General features: G+C 39.1%; 1 protein-coding gene across 2 annotated transcripts in view; it reads left to right on the plus strand.

The window, feature by feature from the left end:
* The first annotated feature begins 8043 nt into the window (after positions 1 to 8043).
* LRP2 (LDL receptor related protein 2) overlaps positions 8044 to 24190 on the plus strand; it is a 179069-nt gene continuing 162922 nt past the window's right edge. Inside the window, exons 1-5 of one of the 2 annotated variants that reach the window (XM_019553734.1) lie at positions 8044 to 8147; positions 12260 to 12382; positions 16220 to 16336; positions 23367 to 23477; positions 23611 to 23724. The gene's annotated coding sequence lies outside the window, so the exon portion shown is untranslated. The remainder of the gene's footprint in view (positions 8148 to 12259; positions 12383 to 16219; positions 16337 to 23366; positions 23478 to 23610; positions 23725 to 24190) is intronic. The other variant, XM_019553736.1, reaches the window with a different exon arrangement.

Raw genomic sequence — 24190 nt, forward strand, 5'->3', positions numbered from 1 at the left:
CAGCCTAGCAGCTTGTGGAGCACTGCCTGCCACAGCAGGCAAGTCTGGGAAGGGAAAGGGGCATGAGGAGGGAAGATCAAGGCCCCCTCAGTGAGGGACAGACTGGGGCAGTGGCAGGGGAAGGGGCATGGGCTGGAGTGAATGGGGCCATGGGATGGTTGTATCCCAGGCAGCTGTTCCAGGGATGTGGTGGGGCTCCCACCACTGTGCGCACCCTGAGGGAGGCACGGGGGTTATGTGTCCCCTGGATTTGTGTGTGAGGTGGAGGCAGGCTGGTGCTGCAGGCTGGGGCTCAGTGCCCTGCTGCTGCAGCCTCGGAAGCTCCATGACACCATGTACCTGCTGCCTGTGGACAGGCAGGGGACAGTGCAGCAGTGTCAAGATCTTGTGTTGAAAAACCTGGATTAGTGAGTAGGTAGCTATAGTGGAAGCAAAGCAACAGAGAGGCTTTTGGCTGAAGCATGCATTTCCTTTTCACTAGGTGTGGAGGAATTAAGATGGAATTTTACAGATTTAGTCTCATCTCCCTGAACATTCCAGACACTCATGCAGCATTTGACAGAAATGTAGATGCAAACACTAGTAGATCTTTTGAATTCCATGGGCAGAATTTTTATGGTGGACTGCATCTTTGCTTCGCATTCTCAGTGGCAGAACCAAAACTCAAAACATCTTTTATTAGAATAAAGAGGAAGATAAAATAACATCTTGCCACTTCCCTTTTTTGGGGATTGTCTATATAACAGATATTGTTTGTCAGTTCTTATTTTAAAGACATTGCACTAATAGTTGATAAGTTTGGTGAAGAAAACGTGCTTTAAAGCATGTTCCATTTCAGGAGCTGTCTGTCTTAGTTTATAAGAGGGGCCACAGACTGCAGTTTTACTTTTTGGTAGAACTATTTCAGAATGGAACAACTTAGCCTCAGATGTAGTGGATTCTCCAGCCCTTGACATCTTTAATTCAAAACTGACTTTTTTTTTATAGAGATGCTGTAGCTCAAACAGAATTTGTGGGGGAATTTATTGGACAATTTTTTTTGCCTGTGTCATTCAGGTAGTCAGAAGAGATCTTCATAATTGTTCATTTTGCCTTAAAATTCTTGGATTATGCAATTAGGGCTCCTGGCAGATGTTCTGTTAAAGGGGCGATAGGGTCTGATCTGCAATCCTAGCAGTTGCCCCACATGGGCATGGCAGGAGGTACAGTTGTGGGATCAGGGATTAGATCTGAATCATGCCATCTTGCTGAGTGGGGGAGCCCGGGAGCATGATTCTGGGTTCTCCCTGCAGTGGCAACTACTAAGCCTGGTGCTCCTACAGCTGGATGTACCAGATCACTTCCAGCCTTGAGAGTGCACTGGAGGCTTGAAGGCTCCAATTTAAAGTGCAGTGGGAACCAGCTTCTGGCTTATTCCCTGTTGTATCACAACATTAATTGCTTGAATGTGTGGCCAGGTTACTAGATAAGATGCGATTAACTGCTTAATCACTAGAGCTGTGCGAAATGGCACCGTTCCATTTTGACTTCAGTTTTGAGGTTTTGACAGAACAGTGTTTCATTTTGAATTTCATTTCAATTCAAAACTGCTGTTCCATTTCACTTCATCGAAACAGTGACACTGTTTTGACATTTCATCCATTCGCTATAATGGGAGAGTTTGAAACAGCCTCTTTTATCCGGCAGGCAGATGCAGGCCTGCAACCCCGGGAGGGCTGCAGGGGCTGTGCCAGTCCTCCAGGGGCTGCGGGCCCCCCATCTGCCTGTCAGATGAGAGAGGGAAGCTGGGTGCTGACGCCTGGGACCGGGAGCTGGGGAAGGAAACTGAGCCTGATCGCTCAGTTCCTCGCTCCAGCGCTAAGATCGGGCTGGGGAGAGGAACTCAGCCCAGCTGGGGTTCCTTTCCCCAGCCCGATCATAGGGCTGGGGAGGGCAACTGAGCGATTGGGCTCAGTTCTCTTCCGCAGCCTGATCACAGCGCTGGGAAGGAAAACTGAGCCTGGGCTCAGCTCCCTTCCCCTGCACTGCCATTGGCTTCCCACAGCCCCGTGGCAGGAGGTGGGAAGATCCCGGGCTATGCTCCTGGCTGAGCCACATGGGGCTGTGGAGCCACTGGGAATGCAGCCCTGGTTCTCCCCTGTCTCCCACCACCTGGCTGCTTCGGAACATTTTGACTAGTCTCATTTTGTTTTGAGGCTGTTTCGAAGCCCTTTGTTTTGATTCAATTTTGCTGTTTTGCACTCAAAATGAGTCAAAGCAGTGTTGAATCGAAACAGCAGGTGAAATTTCGCACAGCCCTATTAATCACATCTTAAGTAACTTCTGCCGGGGCCTCATAGTAATTCTTTAGATACTAGATTAGTGGTTTGAAGTATCATAGACTTCAAGGTCTGGCATGTTTGTGCATGAAGAGAAAACTGAAAAAAACAGTTTACTTCAGAGAGGAGATGAATAAGAAGTGTGCTAGAGCACTGATCCTCAGCTAGGGTGCTGTGGCATCCAGGGGTGTTGTGACATAATTTTAAGTGTGCTGTGCAGTATGGGCATTGTTAGGTATACAAACATCTGCATATTATTCACATAATAAACCCAGAGTCCTATGGGCAAGGTATATGGTCTGTAGTGCTACAAACTGCACATGTGGAATGTTAAAACATGCCCTGCACTGCAGATTTGCTGCATAGGGACAAAACTTGCTACTTCTTGGTAGCAACAAAAAAAAACAACAAAAAAAAACCCAGGAAAAAAGTGGTGCAGAGCATGCTACAGTAGTGTGTGCCAGAACAAATGGAGGCTTGGTCCTCCAATGAAATGCTCTGGCTGCTGACCAAAGCATCTCTATGCTCCGTTTGTGCCCTGGGTGCTCCAGCACTCTGGGAGCCAGAAGGAGCGGGGCAAGGGTAGTTTGCTTACAGCAGGGCAATTTGCGGGGGCATGTGATGAAATTTGTGCTATAATTTGTGCCACTGCAAGTGCATGCCCCTGCTTGTCTGGATGCAGGGCAGTGTTTTCCAGTAGGAATTCACAGAGTAAAAAACATGTTGACCTGTTGTGGTCTTTCCAGGTATTTAAAAAGGAAGAATTTCAATATTCTTTTTCCATGGTCAAAAAAAGAGTCAAAAGCTGGCATTTTTTCTGGGGTGTCTTGAGTTTATTGAGAAGTGCCTTAAATCTGACAAGACTGAGAACTACTGTGTTGGAGGTGTATACAATGAGGAATGACCTAGCCAAGATAGTATACCTTTCCACTGGTTTTTAAATTTTCTGCCTTTCAGTTTCATTGACTAGTTCCTTTTTTCTTTATTACACAAGTGAAGATGAACAGAAGATGTGATTAGTCTTGAATACTCCTTATAGAACCTCAGGTCTACATTAGATCCTGCCTTTGGTTACCTTCCAGTGCATCAGTGTATGTTCATCTTTCTCCAGATTACAGCTCTGCATATAGGACAATGTAGCTCTGCATATTGAATTGAGCTTAAATATGGAAGGATTGAATTTCCACTGTAGGTTTCAGTGTAGATATTTGTAAGCGTTTCTTCATTGGATTGGATATGAATCATACATGAATACACAGCAAAAGGGAAAAAAAGAGAAAAGAATGGAAGTATGAAAAGGCCTAACAAACTGCTTTTGGTTAAAGAATGAATTAAGAGCCTCGAACTTGAAGTTGACTGAGAAGTGTTTACCTGAAGGATAGCATCAGTGATTTTAGGCTTCTTCAGCTTCTAAAACCACTGTGCTGAAGGGGCCTTAAATCACTACCTGCTCCTGTTTGGCAGAGTTTCATACGGCCTTGTGTGACATTCAGTAGCATCTGTTCGCTGCCGGAGTGATGCACTGATGTTTACCAGAATTCTCAGGTGGTCTTTAAACTTCACCTTCACTTAAATAGTCATGCAGTCACTAGGCTATGTTCTTCTTTCTCTTACAAGTGTGAATCTTCAGCAATTCCATTAAAGAAGAGGGAATCATTTTTATGTAAATAGAAGTGTAAATAGATGTAAATAGAAGGGGACTTTGCCCACTCTGAGAGGATACAAAATAATTGTATCAAATAATACATCTGCTGTATTGAACTCAGTTGCACCACAATTAGCATTGGTAGCCTGTAGCTTTTTTAATAGCATGAGATTTTATTTTTAATACTGACTAAAAGCTGAATATTTCACAGTTTAAAAGTATTTTTCTTTTTTTGAAATTTGTCCTTAAATCTTTTGCTTTTAATACGATTGTTTCATGTTGCTTTAATAGCAAGTCACAGTCTTTTGCGTAGGTAGCTTACTCTATGCCATGAAAAAAGGTCTTCTCTATTCTGGCATAAGTGGGTTTTGAACCCTAGACACCTAGACAGGAACCTATTACAAGAGGTTACCCGGCAGACAGCTGTGGAATAAGAAGCAGGAACAATGGTAGTAGTATAAGAACTGACAATGGTAGTAAGTCTAGAAGTAGCCTCAGGAACAGTAATACATATATTTTCCAGAGGGAGATATTTTGATCTGTGGTCATAATTAATTAGTGTAATGATGATTTGGAATACAGTAGATTTATTTGATTTTGCTCTAGTTCCTTTCTTGAACACCTAATAATTGAAATGGGCATTTCACATTTTTTTGAAAAGTCAAAATTTCATACATTTTTAAAAAATGTTCCTAGATTCCTTCTGTATGTATTCCTGTGTGATCCATGGAGTCCACACTTGTATCTTTCTATTCTACATTTTCATTAAAGTGTGAGGGGTAAAAATATACAATAAAAGCAAAGCAAGTCACCTCTATATTTTCCTTTTAGTAATTTTTAAATATGACTTTAAAGAGTAAATTTTTCCTTGTTTTATTGTTTAAGTACCATATTTTTCAGGATTTTGTTTTTTCTGAAATAAGTACCTGGTTTTAACAACCTCTGTCAGGGTAAATCAGATTTTTTACAGCAATTAGCTCATTAGCATTCATTGTTGGCAGTCTCTGAGTGATTCATGAACTACCTTGCCATTTTTACTTACTAAAAAGAAAACCTGGAAAATAATATTTTCCATAATTATTACCTCTTCAGTGAATCCTGGCATCTCCTGAATAATGGTAATAAACAAGAAAACTCTCCTTACCTTCTAATAGCCTCCTATTATTACTGTTCTCGTGGGTCCATACTCTTAGGTTGCATAGCAGTTCTAATAGAACTAGCTCTGTTGGATCCAAGTGACTGATCATGTGAGTAACTACTACTTGGTATGACTACTTGTTCCCTAAATTAATACTTAAATTGAAGATTCAATTAGCTTTCTTATCTTCATTAAAACTTTGAATGCAGAATCTTATAAGGACTTTAGAAACTGCTTTTTGTGAAATTCATTTAATGGGCATATTCTTCAGGTTGTGATTTGGAGTTACTTTTGACATTATTATTTTTATGACTCAATTTTTCCTTTTTTTATTCTTTAAAAATACTTTTAGATCCCAAACACCTCTATCAATGGATTCTGTAATCAAGTGTTTCCTGCATGCTTTCTTCTCTTAATGGGCAGAATTTCTTTTGATCACAGTTGAAAAACATGCCTTTTAGAACTTCAGTGAGAAATGCCTTTGAACCTGCAGATTACTCTCACTTCTTTCTTACCTATAATTTATTTTCAAGTGGAGGACATTGTGTTTCTACTAAATAAACAATCACTTTGTGCTAACCACTTAGATACTAAGAGCACATAACAGAGTGATATGTGAAGGGTTAGCTTGTTTTGCTTTTTGTTAAACTATATCAGAACTGCAGCTTTCAGAGCAGTAAGTAAACATGGAAGATTACATTTGAAAAGACTAATGCCATAATTAAATGAATTATAATAGGTCTGCTGATGAATTGTATAAATGGATATTGGTATAGCACTTACCATATATAGTTCTGAAAGATTTGAGCTATAGCTTTGCAAAATACTTAAGAGTAGAAAAGGACTACTTGCTTTGTAACTATTCTGTTAATATTCAGTTTTAGCTTTTGATACAGTATGAGGGGTGATGTTTATAAACTTTTCTAGACAGTTTAATCAATGTTATTATCTCACTTTATACCAACCTAAGGATATGTTTAAATGCAATAATTTACAAAGGAAAGGCAAAAGCAAATTATCTATATGTTAGAGAAACCTTAAGAATTTTAACTGGCTAATTATTTGTAGATAATAATATACAGTGGAATGATTTTACATGCTGCTTGCTTGTAAGCATTTTTTTCCATTTAGAAACTTGAAACTCTCTGGATTTTGATTAAACTCTGCATGGTAGTTTATTTTTCAGATGGGTACTATTAGGATACTTGTAGTTTTGGATGACACTAATGCAGTAAATATGCATATAGAGTAGGTTTTATTTCCAGTGATAGTTCTAATCAATGAATTAATACATAGATGTTGTATTTACTAGGACTTTTAAAAAGTATAACTGCTAATCTTATAAGGAAATGTTGCTTAGAAGGGCAAAATTCAGCAAGAGAGCCTGGGATTCCAGAGTGAACGTGTACATTCCTTCAGGGCATTTTTGCAAGGGAGGTTGTTGTGTTTTAAAGGTAGTTGATAAGAGACCTGCACCACCAACCCCAGACCTGCACCACCAACCACCATCACACATTAGTCCACAGAAGGTATTTGGGTGTACATACTCCTGTACCACTCTGTACCACCATTTATCCAAGTGAAATTTTTGACCATTTGCAGGATACATTATAAATCAGGATGTCACTACCAGACAATCAGATTTGAACATTCCTTGCATAAAGTAATTTGCCTGTATCCATTAGGAATACATCACTTAACTGTGTTTATGTGACAGTATTGATATGCCTAGTTTTACATGAAATTTAGGGTAGCATATTATTTATGTCATAATTCATAATCAGGTGGCTGTGCTTCATCTTTACTGAAGATATCTCTTGGACAAGACACTTAGGATAATTGAAATAGGTTATTTTTATCACTTGGTTATTCATTAAAGTAGGATATTGCTTTTTTCAGTTGATTTTGGAGTTGGTCTTTGCAGCTGCCTCTGCTCTTTTAGTATTGCTTTATATTAGGGTGCTGACCAAGGGCATGTGAAACAGAATATTGTTGAATCTAATTATATCTCCTTATTTTGGAAAACTGGAAAGATGTTCATTCCCTCTCATTTTACTGGATTACAGCAAATAGTCCCAAGCTGTATATTTTATTCTCTAAGGGTGTAGGGAGATGTCTGTGGAGATAACCAGTAAGGGTCTGATCCTGGTGCCTTTACACAGGATAACAAGGACTGCTGCAACAGTATTTTAGTTCACTGACATCTTAATTGGGGTGGGCAGGGGCTTTTAGAGTCTGATTGACAGCAGATCAGCTTTGGATCAGCCACAAAGTCTTAAAGTATCTAACAGTCTATGCTTCTAAGATGTTAATTATCAATCTATTTCCTCATATCTCACTGAGTATGACTTCAGCTAGTATGACTTAATTTTAAAAAAATCTGGATCTCTGTTTTGAGACTAGATAACAGCACATGACAGGTAAAATGAAATGTCCATAGCAGCTAAGTGAATTAGTTTGACTTTAAAAAAAATATCCTCAGGGACTACAGGAAAGACTTATGTTTAGAAATTATATGGAAAGTCGTTCTTCATCTTCATTTAAGTCTCTATAACCTGAGTCCATAATCAGACAATGAACTTCTGGTTTCCATATGTGGAAACTTTTTCCTGACTAGGGCTCTCCATTCTTCCTGACTTCCCCATTTTATCTATTCTGTGTAAAAATTACATATATTACCATCTCATAGGCTAGACTGGAACAACCTGCTGCTGGGTTTTTTTTAATCTGTATCAGATCTGTTCTCATTTACATTGAGATAATCATGGAAATTCATTGGGCTTGGAACTGAAATTTGATCATTTCTTTTAACTGAAAAAAGGAATGTTTAAATATTTTTTTTCTAATTATGTCCTGAATAAATTGTGGTTGTTGACAGCAATGATTTTCAGTATTTCTTTGATGTAATGGTTTTGCCTATTGTATTACTTGGTTACAGGGTGTGAGAGTGGACAGTTTCGCTGTGGGAATGGCCGCTGTATTCCGGCAGACTGGAGGTGTGATGGTGCAAGGGACTGTTCTGATGATACAGATGAAGCTGGCTGCCGTAAGTGGAATCCTCATAGAGCTAATTCAAAGCATAGTCTCTCTTTTTAAAGTATTCAGAGCACTCAGATCCCAAGGCGCTTATCTTATATTGTGTCTCAGTGGCTTCTACCTAAGGGTGGCTGGGTGGGTACCAGCTGTGCACTCTAAGGTCATTTACAGACATGCTTCAGGAGGCGGGAGAAGTGCTTTAATTAGTGCAGCTCCGAGAGCATCATGTGTACCAGTAAATGAGCTTTAGTTTAAAGTGCCACCACCTCCATCTTTCAGTGCAGGGACACTGGTACATGTGTCACTGGAGTCGCCCTGCCACCATTTTTTAGTGCAGGGATATTCATACAAGTGATGCTGGAGTGCAGTAATCACCACACTCCAGCACTGTACTGTGGATTACCAGACTCTGATGCGCTGTAATTACAGCACGTCAGAGCAGCCTCCCTGCAAGTGTATAGGGGCCCTAATTATTGATTCATGTCTCTTGAATTCTGTGGTGCTGGTAGCATGGAAATTAGAATAAGAGAAGTGAACTTGGGTTTACAAAAGCTTGTGCTCTCTCTATATATCTTATTTAGTTAGTCTATAAAGGTGTTATCTACTAGGACTGCGCAAAGCTTGGGTCCCTGATTCGATTCAGTGGAGATTTGGCTTGTTTCAGTGGGTGAGTCTCCAATCCAAATTGAATCAGAGGACCCTTTAATCTCTCCGAATCTATTTGGAACCCTCTGAATTGATTCGGAGAGATTTGGACAGATTCAGTGATTTGGATGTAGATTTAAATGTTTTTTCTACATAACTCTAGGTAGTTTCGTAGTTTCTAGGGTCAGAAGGGACCTGAGTAGATCATCTAGTCTGACCCCCTGCCATGGCAGGAAAGAGTACTGGGGTCAAATAACCCCAGCAAGGTGTACATCCAGCCTCCTGTTAAAGACCCCCAGGGTAGGAGCCAGCAGGTAGCAGGGCCTCTAAACGCTGCAGTGCTGGGGCAGATGCAGTGTCCCACAGAAGCACGGAGGCTCCCTAGCGTGCTCAGCAGCAGACCCAGAACTGGACTAGAAGCACGTCTGGTCCACTTCCTGGTCCACTGGGGAGCGCGCAGGGGGGCCTCCCTGCACTTTCCTGGCTCGGTGACTGGTGCCTCCTGGGTTGGGGGGGGCACCCGGGGTCCCCCTGTGGCCAATTGCTGATCCGAGGGAACACAGGGGGGAGGGGCAGCATGCTCCCTGGCAGACCTGGAGAGCCCCTCCTGCTCTTGTGGGATGCTGCATCCACCCCAGCACCACAGCAATCATGAGCTGCGCTGCTACCTCAAGGTATGTAGAAAAAGACTTTTAAAGCTGTGTCTATGTCTGAACTGCTGATTCACCGAATCAGCATTGAATTTTCAGATTTGGATTTGGCTGAATCGAATCATGGACTGTGATCAGCATCAACGGATTGAATCACTGTCCCCGATTCAGGCCGAATCTGAATTGAATAAGGCCAGTTTTGCACAGCCCTAATATCTACCCTGACTTCCAATTAAAATATTGCCAGATTTCTAACTCTCCCTTTGAAAGAGATTTAGATTACATGTGGCACTTTTTTTCCAGTATCCAGGGCCATCTGTCTTAGCCAAAGCATTCCTTTTGATGTCAGTAAACTGGATGCTAGATATGGTCAGAAATCACTTATCAGTGCAATAAACTCAAATCCTGTGCATATGCAAATACTACAGTGGTGATATAATACAGGACCTTTGGTACCCAAAGCATCAAGCTGCAGCCTTTTGAATTTGAGACACTTCACTAGCTGTGAAGAGTCACTAGAGGGCAACATAAACATTTGCATAATGTGCCGTATCAGCTCAGAAAGGTTCTGTTAGTTTTCACCTGAATGCTAAAAATGTTACAAACATGAAAAAACATTTTCAGAAGCTCTTTTTAGAAGCCCATCTGGATTTTGCCATGTGAATTCTAGTGCTTTTCTGTTTTAGAAGGCTCTGGAGCAAAGTTAGTTTCTGTCCCTTGTCAGCTGATTTGGTGTGAAATGGCTAAGCCATATTGGTTCCTCCCATATTGGACCATTTTTTTTTTTTTAGTTTGACCCTTGTAATACTTGGAGGGAAGTGGTTCTTATAGCTGGAAAGGCTAAATTTCTGATAAATAGCTGAGCCAACTGCAAAGCCAGAATAGTGCTGGATGAAAAATGCCTTGCATTGGAAGTAACTGCCATTCTGCTATAGTGAGCTGTTTTTCCTGCAATACTTGCTTCTGAATTAAGTAATTCCCATTAGAAAGGAATGATTGTTGTAACTGAGCAAAATCCCCTTTGACCTTAATGAGGGTTTCTGTTTTCTTCTTCTTACCTATTGGTATTAAAGTAAAAGGTGGAAGGTGAAAATGAATCTGCTGAGGTTTGTTTGATTGATCTTTTGTTTTTAATGTTACTTACATATTATAATACAAATATATTTTATTAGACCAACTAAATAGTTGGACAAATTGTTCTTTTCCGACTATTTAGTTGATTTAATAAAAAATATTCCATTTACCCAAAGAGCCTTGTCTGCTTATGTCCTTAGACCATCATGGCTACAACCAACAACTTAATACAAATACTAAATAGATATATATATTAAAGTAATAGAGAGTTATTGAGACAGAAGACAAAAGGAATATTTCTGATCGGCACATGCTTTTAACATTGACTGTTATGTGCCATTAGTTTTGTCCTTTTAATTTCCTTGGACTTAATTTAATAATTTACTCTTCATTTTGTGCTGGAAATCTTCAACATAATTTCATTTTGTACCTTTAAATGATTTGCTTGTGTAGTGATATACTCCCTCCTTCCCATTCTATGGCCCAGGGTGTTCCTGGGTTACAGTGCTTTTAATCTGGTAGAAGGTTAAAGACGTGATCTCACTGAGAAAGTCATTAGAAGCTCTATATAAATCAATTGGACTGTGATGAACAAGTGATTCTAACCATGAGTTTTAATAGGGACTGTGTAAATTGTATCAGAATAAGGTTCAGACTCTCAGTTTAGGCTATTTCTGTACTCTATTTTATCTTATCTTTTTTTCTATCTCTCTGGCTGTATACACACATTCAAATAATCTGGGAAAATTCTCCCAGGTTTGTTCTCATGGTAGAAAAACTTACCCAGAACCATGTGTACAGACATTTGAATACAGAGGCCCTGAAGAGGGGAGAGCTTGTAGTGCTGACACTGTGCAGCCAGGGGTGGGGGCTCTGTGCCTACATTTCAATATGCTCTGCAGTCTCCCTTATTCTTCTTGGCAACAGATGACATCAGTAGATATGGCAGCCCTGATTGGCTAACCCAGACGACCCATGGTCAGACTATATTGGCAGCATGTACAGACATTTGCTCTCCCAGGAGAAACTTTCTTGGAGGTGAATTAACCTAAGTTGTGCCTAGGTTGTTTTTCTCCTGGAGTGGCCATTTTTACTCTGGGAGAAAAAAGCCTGAGTATCTGTATGCTCATGGTTTTTCCTGGGCCTAGGCGACGTGTAGGTACTGACTGTGTGGGGGCACAACTTTGCACCACTACCACGCTGCTGGGCATTAGGTCCATCCAGGTTATAGCCCCATGCCCTGTTGTTGGTGCAGAACTCATGTTGTCACTACCAACCTCACTGCTGCCAGCCCTGGCTCTGGTCAGGCTGCAGCCCTGTACTCCACTGTCAGTGCAGAAATGTGAGGGGGCACATGTCTCCCTGTGTCCCCCCAGTGCATTACCAAGGCTTGTGGAAGAGCAGCAACTCTCCCAGGAGAAACGGAATGTTTGTACAAGGCCTCTTTTGAGCAGCTACCTGTAAAGAGTACAAAAAATCAGGGCCTGTAAACTAGGCTGTTTCAACTTCTTCTCTGCTTTTGGTGAGTTTGGAAGAGCAGTTCTCATTAACTCCAGAAATGCAGAACTTACCTAAAACTATAATCTCTTTGTTCCTTTTCCTTGGCCTCTGGGTGTTGCAGATACTTAGTGATGTAATTAGTAATTGTTTCACATTTATATAAAATTAATACTATTTTAAATTCAGCCTTAGTTTTTAAGAGTTTCCCAAGCAAATGTTTTGAAATAACTATCAGTTTGTTTGCTTATATTAGCACAACCTACCTGTGAGGAAAATCAGTTCCAGTGTAAAACTGATGGAGAGTGTATCCCACAGTTATGGGTCTGTGATGATGAAGAAGACTGCGAAGATGCTTCTGATGAACATCAACAATGCCGTAAGTATTTATATATTTATGTTGTATTTGTATACCAGTTGTGTGAAAGAGTTCACTGTGTACAAACATATTGAAAACTCACACAGACAAACAAAGTTACTGCGAGCATAGTGATCCTGTATCAGAGCAGTCTTTCTAAAGAGCAGCTGTTGGAAACTGAATGCACTTAAATCTGAAATAAACAATATAGGCAAATAAATCTGAATAGGCATTTCTAAATCTTAAAATGTCAAAATCATCTTGAAGTTGTTGGTGTTGCAGGTAAGGAAATGAAAATGGATGCATATTAACCACAAAGAAATAGGAAACATGCTATCAACTCCCCCACCAAAAAAAAAAGAAAAAGAAAAAAAAAGAAAGTTTATATCATTTACTTAAAATGGATGACGAGAAGTCAAACACTTCTCAGTCAACTTCAAGTAAGAGCCTCTTCATTTGTCCTTTAACCAAAGTTATATTTATCAATCTCAGAATCAATAAAACAAAAGTGTACAGTTTTCCCTTCATAATGGCTGAAATCTATAAAAGGCAAAGTGAACAGCCTCCAGGTAAAAGACAGTTATTAAGGGAATGTAAGGAAATCTTTAGAGAGAGTCTAGTGTCACTTCTGGTGACACTCTTTAACAAGATACTAGGCAGACCTAGATTCAATAATGAGCAAAGCAGTTATCTCTCCTAGTTAGATCCTCAAAAGTTATGCTATTCTGGCATCTGGACTAGCCTTGTGTGCATTATCATTCAGATAATTAATGCTGAGACACCATTCCTGTTAATACTTCCCACAGAAAGTGAAATATCTTGATGGTACTGTAAGTGTTAATCACATGAGAGTTACAGTTTGTAAACAAAAGTATTTAACATTTCTTTGCTGCTTTAATTTAAAAAATAAATTGAAAGTATAACTATAATAGATATAGAGCAGGATCTTTTCAATATTGATGGTAAGCTATTAAACACTTTAGCTAGGTGACTGAATACCTGGACTATGTAATTTATACATATTAGTTAGATTTTGTCATAGTGACAAACAGTGATTTCAGAAGACTGCCACAAATTGGGCCAAGTTTCGTCTTTGGTTGCATTTCAAAAGAAGAAAGAGAATATATAGTGGGTACTTTTACCCAGGGGGTGGCAGTCTTTGGTCCATGAGCTGGATCCAGCCCACAAAGGTACTGGATCTAATCCATGAAGGTCTGATCTAGTCCACATTTTATTAAGTGTGCTCCCATCCCCAGTTGTTTGATGTGGTCTGTGTTTTGCTAATGGCTTGTCAGTTGCCTCTGATACCTCAGCCAGCTTCTCCGGCCTGTGTAGAAGGGGCTGCTGTTCTTCACTGCAGCTTCTGCTCATGATTGCTGGAGAGGAATCGTGGCTTGTGGTGCTGGCTGGGTTGCAAGATGCAGCCTGTGTTAGTAAAATGTTGCTGACCACTGCCTTTACCATCAAAAATGACCGCTGGTTGAATAAGGGAGGGATTTACTTATTTTCCCTTTCAAACAGGTGGCTTTTGGGTCTAAATGTTAACTTATCCATCAAACTGTTTAATTGTCCCTACAGCTCAGTTACACCATTGCTAACTACAGTAAAGTCTTAAAAGTGTAACTTTCATCAGAACTTTTATCAGACAAGGCACATTATCTTAGATTTTCATTTCTGTCCTTACTACAGAGGGGAACAAAACTGAGCTCCCTCTTGGCAAATACTAGTTATGTATCTGCTATGGGAACAGTAGATGTAAAAGATAACAGCTCTAGATAAGCATTTGAACTGGGTCACTTTCATCTGCCTTAGTTCTATGGGTGCTCATTAATTGTGGGCATCTTTGAAGGCAGCCCTGAGCTGTACAGTAGAATCCCGGTGGTTCTGCTACTTTGGAGTCACTTACCTGAATATGCATTTATTTTTGTTAATTAAGAGCACTTTTTGTTGCTCCCTTTTAAAATGATCTGGAGCCCTTTTGGTGGTATTTCTTTTCTTTAAAACATTTTTTGAAACCTTGTTCCTGGGAGTTAACCAGAAACAAACCTGAAAGACATAGAGAAGTGAAATGAATGGGGTGAAATTAAATTTACTGTACTTATTTTTTCTAGTTGGGTTAGTGCAACAATATCAAAGCTTGTGCTGGGAGCACTAGTGAGATGAGGAGGTAGGGAGAATGTCCGTACAAGCACAGATCAAGATCCCAGTTTATAATCAAGGGTAATAACTAGACTGAATGTTTGTTTCATCTAAAGCAAGATATTGATGGCAGTAAGGGAGGACAAGATATTAATAAGTTCACCCTTAGATGATTTTCTCACATCCCAAATTAATTTGTCTTGAAATAGTAAAGGACAGGGCTTAGTTCAGATAAACAAGCGTTCTTATAAATTGCTGCTAGCTACTGTAGCTATTGTTCCTAGGTCAGAGGGGCCTGCACAGCAATTCTTGATGGTTTAGTGGTTATTAATATAGAAACAGTTCACCAATGAGAAGTTTGGTTGTCGTTAAAAAAAAACAATTTCCAAACTATATCTCCTACTTTAAATTCTGCTCCATTTGCATGGTAGCAATCTAAGTGAGTTCTTTTTAATACGTAACGTGTGGGTAATAGAACAAATAAACTACAGTTAAAACTAAGTGGGATCCTATCATGTAAAGTCTTTAACATTGCTTTGTATGACAGAAAGTGTGAATTTGAATCTTAGAGGAAGAATAAATATAATCATGACATCCTCTTCTCATATTACATTTCTTTTATATATGCTGTCTTGGGTGCTTCTGGTACTTGCTCCTTCAAAGAGAAATGAAAAGTGTTCTTCATTCTTAGGGCAAAATATTAGGTTCATTGTAGATCTAAGTTAAATAAATAATAAATTATAGGTTAATTAAATGGTGAAAGTTAATACGTCCCAATCATCTTGACAATGAAGCTATGAATAGGAACAGTGTGACATTTTTTTGCAGCATGTTTTGCCTCAGGGTTTAGTTGTTATTTTTTATAGATATAAATGCTATATGCATCCAGGTTCTCCTCCCTGTGAGAAGTCTATCATCTCTCAGCAAGGAGGGGAAATTTTGAGGTGAACAAGAAGAGGCTCCGTGGGATCTATGATTTAGATCCAGTGATTCCCAAACTCCAGATATGTGTGTTAGGAAAAGCCCAACTATAAGTCCTGCTTCCTGGTTGGCAGGGTGACATTTATTTTTGCATGGTGCACAAAAGTCAAGTAATAAAATATCTTATATTTATGCAAAAAAACTGGGTAATAAAAAAAATGTGAATGTCAGGGGAGAGGAAGAGTAGTTTGCTGTATGCCTCTCTCTGCTTGGTGAAAACCTAAACACTTTGGCTGCATCTACACATGTGTTTTACTTGGGAGTAGATTAATTAGCTGTGGAGTAAAGCATCAGCATCTACATGTGCTATGGTATTAGTCTGCAGTAAACTAATATATGCCACACAAGATAGTACTGTCTCCAATAGTACTGTCTTATGCTGGCATAATTTACTGAGTTTAAACGCATGTGTAGATACCAGCCATGGGCATAAATTCCACCCAGTCAGCCTGGGTCCATACTCCTGCGTGATGCATAGCTACATGGCTCTGCACTTTCAGCACCCTTGTGCTTCAGCTAGCTCCTCTGCCACCCGACACCACCACCCAGAACTTGGGGCAGACTCCCTGTGCATCCTGCCAGCTTGGGCCTGTTCCACCCTGGCTCAGATTGCTGCTGTCCTGGGTGTACATGTAGATGCTACACAAGGAAGTAGTTTACTCTTGCTCAAACTGCTCTGGAATTTATTGCTTTGCATTAATTGCATGTCCAGACTCACTCTTTGTCTCTTTCTTATAGCGGGGAGGACATGCTCAAGTCAGCAGTTTACATGCTCCAATGGACAGTGTATCCCAAGTGGGTACAGGTGTGATCGAGTTAAAGACTGCTCTGATGGAACAGATGAGCGAGGCTGCCGTAAGTCATTTAAATCTTCACACTAGATCTGATTTCATCCCATCCCTTTTTTGACTTTTTAATCAAATTGTAAGATTAAAGAGCTTGTTGATGGACAGAAGTGACCACAATATGCTGCTTGTTATTAGAATTTCATTGCAGATTCTTTCATGGATTAGAGCTGATGCTCTGATACAAGTCCATTATTGTGGGATATATTAAGTCTATACTGTTGCCATGTGGTCAGGAGATTTTTTTGTTTGCTCAAGTCTCAAGAATAAGATTCTATTTAAATTTTTTTTTAACGGTAGAAGATATAAAAGACTGTTTTTAGAGTTGAGTCTTTGCATTATTGTCATTGCAATCAGAAACTTTGAGTACGTATCTAAAAGCAGAATTTGGCCCTAAATTTATTACATTTCCTTTTTATTTCTAAGTCAATTTCTGAAAACTGTGTAGGGAAAATGCTTTGTTTTTTATCTTAAATAATTGTATTTGTTGCATATTAGGTTTAGGTATATAAGTGTCAATAGAAAAACTATAGGACGTTTTAACATTTGATATCTGTGTTATTTCGTATGAAATTTGCATCCTTTGGAGTTATATCAGTGGTGAGGTAAGGTTTTTAGTAGAGTGAAAAGTATTTTCCCCTCATTGAATACTGCTGAAAAAAACATGCAGGTCAAACTCCTGATCATACAAAGAATTTACCAGATGTGTAACAAGAATTTTCTGTGTTATTCACTTCTCTGTATATGTAAGCACCTGGTGAAGTCTTTGCAGGGTCAAAGACCCAAATGTGGCCTAGACTGAAATTTCGTTGAAATTAGTGGGAGTTGTATTACTGACTGACATGAGCCCAGGTTCTCACCAGTGGTAATTTCATTGGGAATTGGGACAAACGCATTACATTCATGGAGAATATAAATGGGAGCTTTCAGTGTTGTGCATGTCAGACTTGTGCACCAACAACTGGGATAGTAGAGTGCAGATAGTAGATGGCTTGGAATATAAGAAAAATACTTCTAAGAGCAAAAGTCATTTTTTTTATTGCAGATAATTTTCAAATCTTGCAGCAGTCAAGGCAGGGAAATTATAAAGTATAAAGGAATTTAAGTGGTGAAGTAAAATTTTTCCAATTAGGCTTGTAAGTTGCATTTGCAAAATTTGCCTGCACAGTATACGAGTTCTGAAGGTGCACAGGCAGTATAAGTAATTAAAGGGATCAGTGTTCCTTATTTTTCATTTTGAACCAGCCTGGGTTTTTTGCATGTGGAAATGAGTGACTTTACGTACTGTATCCTTTGCAAGCTATTCTTGCACAGGTTAGGCATTAGCCGTTAAAGATTGGATCAATATTATTTTGTCTAACAGTCAGCAGGAGCTATTTGGATGGAGCGTGTGGTGTAGTGATTTTTAAATGTGCATATTTTTCCCAGATATTGCATTGAAATAATGATACTAACTGTGGGTTAGAAAAAGCAGAAGCTGCTACTCTTGTTGGCACTTCTTCCGAATTGCAATTTTGAGGACATTCAAAAAGTTTGGATTCCTCCGTTTGAAACTTTAGAATTTGTAGAGTGTCTCATGGGAAGGAAATGATAGGACTTGGCCATAATGAATGTAAAGAGTATAATTTTATTGAGCCCAGTGGACACAGAGACCCTGGTGCTCTCCCAGTCCAAAGCCAGCACTCAGTCAAAAGGCCTGAGCTGCATGGTGGCACTACACAGGGCCTCCCTAAGACCTGGCTTCCCTTTGGAAGGTCTGCTGACTGCATCAAGAAATAGAAACCATGCTTTTCCAAGAGATTCTATTTGTACTTATCTATGTCTGTCAGCTTCTCTATTAACTTATAACACTGATAATAAAGAAAAGTTATTTTCGTATGGTATGAAATGGACTGGGGCTTGCAGTATTGCTGGCAAGACTGAAGTGAGTGTACTGCAAAATACACTCTCAGAAACAAATCTAGAAATAATAGTAGATCACAAGATGCTAGGTTGTTAATGACATTTTATCTCTACTTCCTGTATTAAGAGATTAATTTACAAAAAAAGCACATAGTCACGTGCTGTATAAAGGAAAACCAACAAATTATGTGATCAGCCAGCAGCCTTTCCCTTGTAGTCTGACTTACAAGTAGCTAAAAATAATTGTTCTCTGTAAAATGAAAAGTAGTTTAGAAGTAAATGGTACTCTGGAATAAAAGGCAGCCAAGACAACCAGGTTGAAGCCTTTCCGTACAATAGATGTACAGCCAATTCTAAAGTCACAAACACAAATGCCTAAAGAGTCTGCCAGAGGCCGGGGAGCCCAATACCTTCCACAGCTTGGTATGCATATTCTCTGAAAGTTTAGAAGGAAAAAAGAGGTGGTGTTAGACTTTGTTTAGCAAATGTGCACAGGTAATTTTTTAAAAAGAATAGATTTGAAGACAAGGCATTAATAAAATATACATTTCAGTGAATTTTGCAGTTTAAATGACTTTCCAAGTGTTGCCAGTTATTTTCCCCTTTACTTTTACTGAAGTGTTTACATTACCATTATCATACTGGGTTCAGCCAGAATTGGCTCAGGTGAAAATTCTGTTTTTCACACCCTGAAAAACTTGAAGGAGCAATGCTAAAGCCAAACCAAATAAAACAAAAAACAAAATCCTCTCAGAAAATGTTTACTGTATTTATATTTAATTTGTCATATTTATATATTATATATTTTTAATTTAATATGGATTTGAATATTAAATGTTTTAATGTTGATCAGCATTTCTATATGGTTATAGTAAAATCAAAGAATGACAAAATCCATCACCTTAGCAAAATATGGTTGATTAGGTAGTTAAATGGTTAAAGCAGTGTTAAGAGTTGAATCTGAACTGTGCCAAGAGGTGTTTCTTATCCATCAACTTGATTGCAAAATTATACCCTTTTTATCCTGTTTTGACTCCATTACTTAAGCTTCTTGGCCTATTATATCAAGCTTATTAATATAAATCAATGTATGTCAAGAATGCTTCTAAAAAATAAGGAAAAACCCCTTTTGCCGGGAACAAAAACATGTTATGCTTAAAACTTATTTTCATTATTTTATTTGTCAAGATCACCATAAATTAATTATGAACTTTCCCAGGTCTTAAAACCTTTGCCTTACTTGTGCTTCATGTAATACTGCATAACTAATAATGATTTTGCTGTTACTGTTTACAGTTTCAGGCCTAGTATAACTTCTTTAGCCCGGCTCCTTGCTGCCACGAAAAGCTATGTTCTATAGTCTACATTCTGTAAACAAAGTGTATTTCCCTTCAAGCCATTGTGGGCCTCATGGGTCACAAAGGAAATTTGTAACAGATCCTGCAAGAGAGGCTTGCCCTCTGTGTTCCAGATGCTTTCTTCAGACCAGCAGACATGATGCTTTAAAATGAAATTGTACATTTTAACATTTGCAATTTTATTTAATGCTCATAACCCTATAAATAGTGAGAGAGAAAAAAGAAAATGTAATGGGAAATGGACCTGTCCTGTGGTCTAGCAATAGTGCTCTCCACTGCCATGAGAGAGACCAGCGTTTAATATTGCACCCAGTCTGTTGTTCCACAGGCCAGCATTCCTGTGACTGTTGTGGAGCCACCACATTAAGGTTTAAGAGGAACTGGCTGTCTCATGTCATTCAGCAGCAACCACTGTGGCTGAACAGGGATGGGTGTTGACAATCCTTCCAAACCAGAAGAGTGATGACTGTGACTAAAGACCTTAAAAGTAGGATTATTGACATTTTTAAGGAAAGAGCAATAGTGCAGAGAGAAGTAGGAACCATGAAGATGATACCTCTGAGGTACTCCCCCAAAAGGCGGGTAAATTTTACTGCCTCTGTATCTTTGCAAGGACTGGGACTCTCAGCAGAAATTACAAAACTTAATGAATCATGTGGTGATTTTATGATGTACTATAGATTAGATTAGATGTTGTATTTTACTGCTGTGTGAGAGATCCTAATCCAAATTTCCAGTAGTGAAGTTGGTGCACTGGTATTAGTAAGCACCATTTGTTTCATTCAGGCATTTTCCTTTCTAAACTATTTGGATATAAACAAATGGTAAGGGGGATGTCCCTAATTTGGCTGTTTCCCCTAGCACAAGTAAAATATTTAAAATTTTTTTTAAATGCAAATTTATGTTAGAGTTATAATTTAGAGAGACAGACCCGCTAAAAGTGGAACTTACTCGTTACTTTATGCAGGTTGATATTTGTGGAAGACTTAAATTGTGAAGGTGATAACGTTTCAATCTGTTTCTGAATAAGTTACAATATTTGAGACCAATGAAATATAAAATACCATCAATATGAAGTACCATGGCAATTCAACATGTAATAAAATGAAACAAAGAGTCAAAGCTACAGTCCCTTTTACTGCTAATGGGATTAACAGCAAGGAAAAACTACCCATGCAGAGGCTAAGATAAACATCAGAACAATGTTTCAGCTACGGGTCATTTAATTAGTCTATTGAAGCTGTTTTTACTTCATAGAAATAGTATGGGGTTTTTTTCCCACTAAATAAGTGCATTATTTGCTTTCCCTCCTTTTTTTGTTTCATAGAAAGCAGCTAAGTATTGTATTTATTATATTTCAGGTTTAAAATATTCAGAAATGCAGAATGAAAGTGTAAGCTTTAGGAAAGAATATTTTTATCCTACTTGCTTTTTAACAATGAAGAAATGCTTGGATGTTTAAATACACTAGCTAAGGAAAGTGATTAACAGTGGCTGTTGGGGCCTGAAATACCTTGTGAGGCTGCAGCGAGGGAGGTGCCTCCTCTCCCACCTGCCCTTTTCTGATTATGTAAGTGAAGAACTGGAACAGATTACAGGGAAATATTTTGACTGGTGCAGAAAATTAGAGCATTTTACAGTAAATGGCAATGTGGGGGAAAACAGTACTTTATTTCTTTCAGTCCTTCAATTTTCCTTCCTAGTCACAATCTCTTGCTCTGTGAAGTAGCTTTTATTTTATCAGCTCCCATCACTGTTAGCTCTCTTGCTACCAGATTCTCAGTATTACTGCCAAATCCCTCCTCTTGGTAGCTCAGTTTCCCTAAAGCACCTCAGCTCTCTTTAACCAAAGTGTTCCTGACCAAGAAACAACATACCCAGACCTACTTATTTCCATAACTTACCTCAGAGCTAAGTATCCCACTTCTGGTTGCTTTCCCTCTTAGCTACTAGAATCCACTTTTTCAGTTCAGAAACTTCTCCCCTATCACATCCCAGGAGCTGAATATTTTTGCTAGAAACCCACTGAAACAACATTTGCCAACTCTCTGATATTTTTTATCATGAATCTTGCATGTGTTTGGTGCTTTTTGTAAAAGTATCTGCCTCTAGGAGCTGGTACTCACTTAAGATGTCCACATTCATTAACAACAACAAAAAAGGGGAAGTTCTAGGCTTCATGGTTGACAAAAAACTGGAAAATATATTTTGTGGAATGACCACTTACTAATATCTTCCTTCACCAGTCTGTTTCTAGATCACCTTCTTGGCAGACCAGGTTCTTTGGATAAATCCAATATTAGACCAACTGTTTGACTTAGTTTAATACAAGATATAATATTTGAGTTGGTCTAATAAAAGATATTGGATTTACCCAAAGAACCTTGTGTGCCTACGTCCGTAGACCAACACGGCTACAACCTACACCCCGATCACCTACTATTCATTTAGTCAGTTGAGCATTTGGGGGTTTAGGGAAAAATAATTAGAGAAAATTTGGTGGTTAGATGACTTGAAATAAAAAGAAAAATCTCAGATATCACGGGAGAAGGTTAGAGGGAAGTGTGAAACCTCCAGTTCAGTCTGTATAAAGACCCTACAATGAAAATGAAATTTTGCCAAACTTATAGGTTAGATAGACTTAAAAAGAGCAAATAGTTCATTCTAATTTTTTGTGTCTGGCATAAATAGCATTAAAGCAAAATGATTAACTCTCTCCTGTTTCTACAAGCATTTGTTCTATGTAAATAATCTTACTGAAAGTTGCTGTGCCTACTTGCATGCGTCTGAGATGGTGCTATACTGGTTCATGTGCAGATGGTTATTATCTCATGCATAACAACTAGAAGCTTTCTCCCCCCTTATTAAAATGTTTTACTTTACAAAACCTAAATACTGGTTAGGGGGAAAAATATTTAAATCAGTCTGCCCATATTTAGCTGCTGGGAATTCAGCATCTTAGTCTTAGGATTCTTACGTTTTGGTTCCATTTAAGAATCTGAATTTGAGAGGTTCTGAACTGAGTGCTAATATCTCTATATCTAGTTACATACTTTATTAAGGTGAATAATATCTAAATTAGGATGCAAATAAATAAATCACTTGCTCATAACTTGCTTTCTTTGATGTTAAATAACTTCCTATATAATTTTAAATTATTTACTTGGCGAGTTTTTTGAGTCCGTAAGTACATGTTCTCTTGGCCCACCTAGTTTGTTGTAAAGTTTCTTGCTTTGTACTCTGAACCATCTTGTGATCACTCAGTCTAGGACAGCAGTTGTCAACTGGGTGTGTGCATACCCCTGGGAATCCTTGGGAAGGCATTAGGGGGTATGCATGGGCCGGCAGAGACAGAGCACCACCACCCACTACCCCGCACCACCACCTCTCAGGAGCAGGGCTGGGGTAGGGTAAGGGCAGCAGTGCCCCTCTGCGGGCTGCACAGGTGCTGCCCAGCTGGTCAGACTGGGGGGTGGCGAGGGGAGATTGCACGTGGTGGATGGCTGCTGCCACCATCCACCACCCCACGCTGCCACTGTTCCACATCTGGCTACATGCCATCCCCCCCCACTCTGCATTTGGCTGCTGGGGGCACACTGATTTAAAAAGGTTGAAAACCCCTGGTCTAGGAGGCAGGATACTGGATTAGGCAGACCATTGATGTGTTCTAGTGTTTCTTTTGAGCTTTCTAAATCTCTGTGCCCACTACTTTACACATGATAGTGAAGGTGCTTCATATTCTAACAATGATGCTGATACTGAAGCTTTTTTTCCTTGCAGACTACCCAACATGTGAACAGTTATCTTGTGCAAATGGAGCATGTTTTAACGCAAGCCAACGTTGCGATGGTAAAGTCGATTGCAGGGACTCCTCTGATGAAGCTAATTGCAGTAAGTTCTACATTCAAGATAAGTCATACTAACTGCATTACGTATGCTCCCTGTAATATAAATATTGCAATTTATTTACAGAATCTGAATATATATATATATACTTGCTTTTCTGCATTCAAATATCTTTCAGCTCATGGGTGTGCCAATAACCAGTTTCAGTGTGCTAATGGAGAGTGTATCCCTCGAGCCTTCATCTGCGATCATGATGATGACTGTGGAGACAGGAGCGATGAAAACTCTTGCAGTATGATGGCTTTATTTAGCTTCTTTGTCGGTTGCATTAAGACTGTTTCTGGTTTTCTTAAATTGCACAACAGTTTTCAGGGAGGAAGAGGAGGGCCCTGTTACACTGTAAGGGACATTGAAAAGCTTTTTTACTTTGTTTTCCCCCCTGAAATAATGAAAGGTATCTGTGCTGCTTTAACAAGGAATTATTCTTCAAGGAGAATTTGCCATGAAATATGTATTTGTATAGTACTATATGCACTGAACTTAGTGGAAGTTTTCTTCTTGATAAATAGCCTTGTGTCTTGTTAATTTCTTTGTTACCTAAAATTGCAGTCAACTCCTTTTGTTTCCTATGTTCAGTAGTTGTTGAATATTAAAAAAATTATTAACATTTATTCATAGATTCATAGATTCATAGATGCTAGGGTCGGAAGGGACCTCAATAGATCATCGAGTCCGACCCCCTGCATAAGCAGGAAAGA

The sequence above is a fragment of the Crocodylus porosus genome, unplaced genomic scaffold, assembly GCF_001723895.1.
Source record: "Crocodylus porosus isolate Cpor-Errol unplaced genomic scaffold, CroPor_comp1, whole genome shotgun sequence".
NCBI lineage: Eukaryota > Metazoa > Chordata > Crocodylia > Crocodylidae > Crocodylus > Crocodylus porosus.